The following is a 6,696-nucleotide window of genomic DNA, read 5'->3' on the forward strand; positions in this document are numbered from 1 at the left end:
CACATTCCTTAACCCTTTGGAGTCCATGGTTCGATTTCGAACCATGGACATTTTGCATGCATGTGGGCGCAGTCAAACTTTCGGTTCTCGGCCAAATCTTGCCCAATTCAACAATAGAAGGGTCTAGATGGTAGAAAAAACTCTCAGCTATTGCCTCGAACAGGTAAGAAGTCTCTCCGATGAAGTTTGAGTGAGAGGCGAGCGATCAAACATTTCGAATTTTCTGCGCTGCGTGCTGCGAGTCAGCAGTGCGTGAAAAAAAGGGATTTTCCCAGCTTCATGACAGGCGGCACATGCAAGGACCGGCGCGGCGCGAAGTCACGGCAAGGTAAGCTTCTACTCGAAAAAATGTGAACAGTTCCGAGCTGTAGATTCAGTGAAATGGCTACAGGAGACCGATTTCGTCTCAGATCTGGAGCTGGACTCGCGTTTGGGGCGCGTTGTGGCGAACAATGAATAGTGCTCTTGGCGAGTTTGGGCTCATTGTATTTCTCTCATCAAGAGCTTTCCAACGAGCCCAAGATCTTCAAAATCGGTGAAGAAGAACAAAAGTTATGTTGGAAATGGAGTCGCATTTTCGTGACTGCCACAAATTCTGCGGAAGCAAAAAAGTTACGGACTCCAAAGGGTTAACCCTTTGTGGGTCTTACTCAATGTATGTGAGGGGTGGTCACGCAAACACGCGCACAAACAACCAGCCATAACTCCAGTTCTGTGGGTTGTAGGTATGGGTAAACTATATATTTTCAAAATCTGTATGCCTGGACGAGTCCAGAAAACACAAATATGACTATGTCCAGGCAAGGGTATGACCCGTGGTAGCCCCTCAAGTTGAGAGAAAATACAATTGCGAACAAAAAACACAAAAATCACAGCACGAAGTGCATACCAAGTTCGTGATGGAGCTGAAGTCCTATGATAAACAATCAGGTAAGCGCTACATCTTGGTGAAGAATATATGCTCCTAATTCCGTCCTGGAACTCCAACACGTCGCCATCGGCGAGGCACCAGCAGCAACAGTTCCATCACAATTTTGGTTCGTTCAGCTCAGCGCCGCTCGCGTCAGATTCGCTCGCTCAGATGAGTACGAGACTCGTACTCAGGCGCGATGTCACGCTTGCCGTGATTCTCACGGCCAGGCGAATCAGCTGATCGCACCTGACAAGTCCTTGTAAGAGTTGCTGTTGCTGTGCTTCCTCGCTGGTTGGTAAATTTGATTTCTTCATTCGGGGGCGATTTATTTGAGCTTGGAGGACTCAACGGAGCTCTCTTTCTCACGACATTACACTGGAAATCCTCCAGGGACATCCAGCCTAGACTGGTGCCATCAGTGTCCTCAGAAAGCTTTTCTGACACGGCTTCAAGAGATGCACTCCCATTCTCGAAATGCGCGCATGGCGGATGTTCGTCTTTTCCAATTTCACCAGACTTCAGTGGATCAATACTGCAAAAATTTGTATGGTAAGTATGGTTGTTTTTTACACCGTTGGAAAGCCTTGGACCTCAGCTACACGTAGAGCACCATTTTAGTTGTCTCCTAGCAACAAAACTCACCGAAAATACGATTTTGCTGTAAGGGTCACATACGACCCTTACGCTTATGTGAGACCCATAAAGGGTTAAGGACGCAAGCAGAAATACTGTCAGGCCCCGTAGCCTTGGAGACGTCGAGCTTTGCCAGGAGGCGGCGCACAGCCTCTGGTGCGAAGAGGTGGAGCATCTGAGGGAGCAGGGTCCAGTAGGTCAGCCTCCACAAGGTCCGAACCGGCAACGCTACATTTCTTTGAGAAGAAGCGAGCGAATGCCTCGGCTTTCCCTGAGCTCGTTGCCCACTCGCGGCCGTCAGAGTTGACAATTAGGGGAATTTCGAGCTGTGTGCAGATGCCAGCGGCGTTCTTCAACTTCGTCCACCACTGTTTGTCTCTGAGGGACCCAGATGAGAGGCCGCGACAGAGGCTGTCCTCCTTTTTTCAAACATTTACACGATCAAAGCCGATCCGAGGTGGTCTCCTTTTGTATCGTTTTCAAGCGTCTACACTAAAGCAAAGGATCCGCCAAAGTTCGTCATGTGCCAAGTGTTGCCGTGGAAGCACCAATCACTCTCAAGTAATGGTTGAAAACAGGCACACGACAAAACACGTCACATGATGAAAATTGTAAAAACAATTTGTAGGATTGTCGGATCCGTGTAAACGGCCGACAGCGAAACAAACGTGACGGAAAACGAGGCCAGCACACCGTTTCAACTGTTTACACACCCAAATTTATCCGGCAGAACATTTCCGTTTTCAAATTCTTCCATTTTGGCCAGCGTTTTGGTTTTCTTCCATTTTGGTGTACAACTTTTACGTTTTGCTCCGCGTACCGTGTAAATGAACCATGGATCCGAAAGGATTTCGTTGCATTTTCGCCCCCAGCGTTGTCGTGTAAACACAGCCTAAGTGTGAATTAAATTTGCTTATGCTTGCTTGCAAAGGTTGGGTTTCTTTGTGTTGATGTATACGGCTTCAAAACAATCTAGCACTGCGTACACATGACACAATCGAACAAAATCATCTGAATACACAACACAACAGTCCTTTCCCAAACGACCAATCCCGATATAACAGATTTCGAGGGTTTTTTTTGCCGGGAAACGTTCTCAAGCTTGAGAAATTTCGAATTTGTCTAGTTTTGGGGTATGTATGAAACAGGGTTATCGGCCTGGTCGAGCAGTGAAGGCTTCTTCCACATCCCTTGAATTATTTCATATGAAAGGTAATCAGTTTGGCAATGCCCTGCCGCCAGGAGAATGCAAACAACGCAATAGAATGCGTCCCGGGTGGTAGGGATCATTTTTCTAAGTGCTATAAAATAGCCGACATCGATGCGAAAGTCGGCCTCAAAGTCGACATGGACGTCTTGAACAGGTGCGATCAATCAAAATATCAATGGAGAACACCCTTAAGAATAGATGTATAGTGTTTCTAAGCTTCCAACCCTTGTGTGCTCAAGTGAAAATTGAACATATTCGGACGTGAATATATCACCAGACAAAACCTGATACTGTAGTACATTTATCATTCAATGGGTATACAGTATACAACCACCATACAAACACGAGCAGGAGAATGAATAGACAGGAGAAGAGTTGGTTACCCATTGCTGTTCAACAAAGAGAAGCACATACTAAAAGTTGAATTGGATGAAAAGTATTTACAATTCACAATCACATGTACATGTATCACTTTCTGCGATGTAACACTTGCGGAGAGGAAATGCCTGTCGCGCACTGTCCCAAGCAGTTGTAGGGCCGCTGTCCTAGAAGTTGGCAAAAGCATAACTCTTGCCAAGCGCGTTGTACACGAATGGAGTGCAGTTCACTACGCAGGGTGCACGTGAGGGTACTACGCCCTGCACTTAGATGTTGCAGAAGCAAAACAGATTGTGAATCGTCTGTCGCGGTTTTGCTCATCGCAGGTGTTGCATGTTGCGCATCGTGGAAAGCAGTTCATGTATTGGGAATTGAGCTTCAGTAATAACAGAAAGAGGATCCCAGAGGATGACCGACACCGCTGACACTCTTCTGTGCAAAGTTTTGATGACAATGCTTGATTGAGACGTTAACCTGCAATGGAAAATAAACAGCAGATGATACTGATTATATATTAAGTATGGATTATACCATGAGTATGAGGGGTATACCGCGATTACTTTCGAGAGTGCGTTAGGACGAGGGACAATTGGGGGACTCGATACACAGAGTACGAAAGGTATAATCCATTTGCATGGTACTTTCCTAAATACAGAGTGTGACCAACACGAAAGCTTAGCTCGCATTCGACGGGGCGCAACGGGACGCGACGTAAGGATTGACGGGAACCGACGGAACGCTTATGACGCCGACAGACAACGTCCAATGTGAACACCAGGAATGGGAACGCAACCGTTCTACCCTACAGATTGGGAAGCGAGGGGAAGAGTTGGATCAGTTCAATTTTTCAGACCGTAGACGGGGACGCAAGCGTACAAAACAACTGCATTCTAGTGTGAACAGGTAATGTGTCGTACGCTGACCCCTCCCGATGCGCACAACAGCACACTTAGGTTTTTTAAACATTTCGAACACGGTCAACACTACGCTTCCCATGATAACTTGCCGAATAGCTAGCACAACTCATTCAAATTTTAGGAAGATAAGATTTCGTGTCACTTCTTGAAAATCGCAATAGCTGCTGCATGTCGTGTCAAACTACATGTTGTGTCTTACGAATCGTACAATATTTTACAGCTCACGCGGCCGTCCCAACAGGCCCTTACGTTCCATACCGTCAGCATTACGTCGAATGCAAACTAGGCTTAAAGTTTCCTTATTCTCAAAGTGACCCATGTGAACCGAGCGGGGTATATCGCTGAATATATCCCGCTTAGAACGGTCGCCGATTGGCAAAAAGTGATATTTGAGACGAGTTCTATATCACTCAGCTTCATATCACAAATGCTGGGCAACTTACATGAGGAAGGGATGGATCCATACACATGCGCACATCAAATACTCCGCCAACAGCCAGTCAGCGATAATTACATATACAGCAACCCTGGACAGCAAGAGAGAATGTACACACCAGAGAGCCTGGAAATGAAGTTATACTCTGATGAACGTTTCGCATAAAAGAAAATTGTGTCCAAAGTGAGAACAAGTCTAGATCACTCAATTAGACAGAACAATCTTGAGTGTACACTTACACGAGAAAAGGACGAATCCATAGGCGTGCATACAATGCATACATGTCATGTTGAATATGCCGCCAGCATCAAGGCGGTGGGAACTACAACTGCATGCATACAGTGCAGCAGCCCTAGGCAACATCTCACTAAATGTAGAAGACATGGTGGGCAAATGATTACGGTCATACAACAGATGTCAGTTTATGGTGCATGCCATTACAAGAACCAGCATTTTTATGGAACGGATGGTACTAATACGGCGAAATCATGGTCTACGGATTCAAGATAAATCACAACAGACTTAGGCAAGAACATGGTAAAGCTGAGCAATGGACTGGCACATTCAAGACTGATTCATACTTCATTTCATGAACGCAATGCGCACAGGTGAAGGTCGCGCGATGGACCAAACAAGTAACTCAACTCAAGATCAAGTCAACTTTCTCGCCGCAAACGGCCGTTGTGACGTGTTTCCCTTACGCAAAGCGAAGTGTGAATGAGGCTTTACTCTACATATCCAAAACTGTAAACCAGTGAAGACTACAGCTTAGAAGACGGTATTATAATGTTGTGCATTGTAGATCTACTTGCCAAATGTGTGTGATCCTCTATGTAACATACATGTACATAGGGCCAAGCAAGCACAGCAAGTTCTGAATTTTAGGTCTTTGGAGGTCGTGAACAGATCAGATTTGTCTTGTAAGTGATAGGTATTGCTTACCTCTATATGTTGCCGCCTTCGTGCTGGCCGATAACGCTGCGTGCTCTGGCGATAATCCGGCTTGAAATTAGGTGCATAAAAATGCCAATTTCAGCTTCGTTCACAACATTTTCGATATACGTCTCCTCTACGAAACTTCACTAAAAATATATCTGCCAAAAGAGCGTCCCGTAAAGAATACATGGTGTGAAATAAAACGAGGTGGTGCAAAGTAAAACGACGTAGGCCATGTATAATGGCTTCCATCTCTCAGAACCAATTTAGGACAGTTCTCAAATTTGAGAACATTTTTTCGCGTTCGCGGCAAAAATCAGTCAAGAATCTGTTATATCGGGATTAGTGGGAGAGGTTTTTTTTGCGCGTCTGGGGAAGGACTGCAACAATCAGGATGCTCAAACAAATGACTAGCAATGGACGACTCATACTTATCAGAACTAACATCAGACTAATCAGCATGTGCGGTGGACACATCCGGTACCAAATGGCTAGTCGTGTGGACCCTAGCCATTGCCGCTGTCAGTGCTTTAGACGCTGCCATCGCCGTCAGTGCCGATCTTTACTGTTGCTTGGCGTTGATGTCAGTGCTTTAGACTGCCATCACCATCGTTCCCGATCTTGTCAACATCTGGACTCACGCATCCGACAACAGGAGACGTCCAGCAAAGAATCATCCTGGTACAAGATGATCTAACGCAGCGGCATCAACACCAAGCAACGTCACCTCACAATTAACTAGACCACCGGAAAAACAACCGGACAAGACACTTACTGCCATGGCAGTGACAGGAACCGCATCAACTAGAAGAATGACAAGATCGGCGCAACGACGGCAATGGCAGCAGGAGCAGTCTGACGAACAAATTGCCTGACTCCACCAAGACTCGAACCAGGGGCCCACGCTTGTAGCCAGCGATGCTGTAACCACTGAGCTATGGTGTAGTGGTCATCCCAGCAGAAACCGTTCAACATTTTCTTCAGACTTCGTAACTCACACTTTGTGTGAATCTATACAGGCTGGTGGGACGCAGCCCTCACTGTAATCCACACACTCCACCTACAAACTAGCACGCAATATTCTTCCAGGATCATACTTACTATCCAAATTCTACTTTGTTGTCCCAGAGATTTGGATTCTAATGAACTTGTTCACCTACCTGCCGGGCTTTTCAAAGCCACAACCAAATTACAAACCCTGTAAGTCATGTTGTGAATGTACCGAAAAAAGGCGTTTTTGTCGTAGTTCTTTTGAGATGTGGCAAATGGGATT

Source organism: Sycon ciliatum, chromosome 7, assembly GCF_964019385.1.
Source record: "Sycon ciliatum chromosome 7, ocSycCili1.1, whole genome shotgun sequence".
NCBI lineage: Eukaryota > Metazoa > Porifera > Calcarea > Leucosolenida > Sycettidae > Sycon > Sycon ciliatum.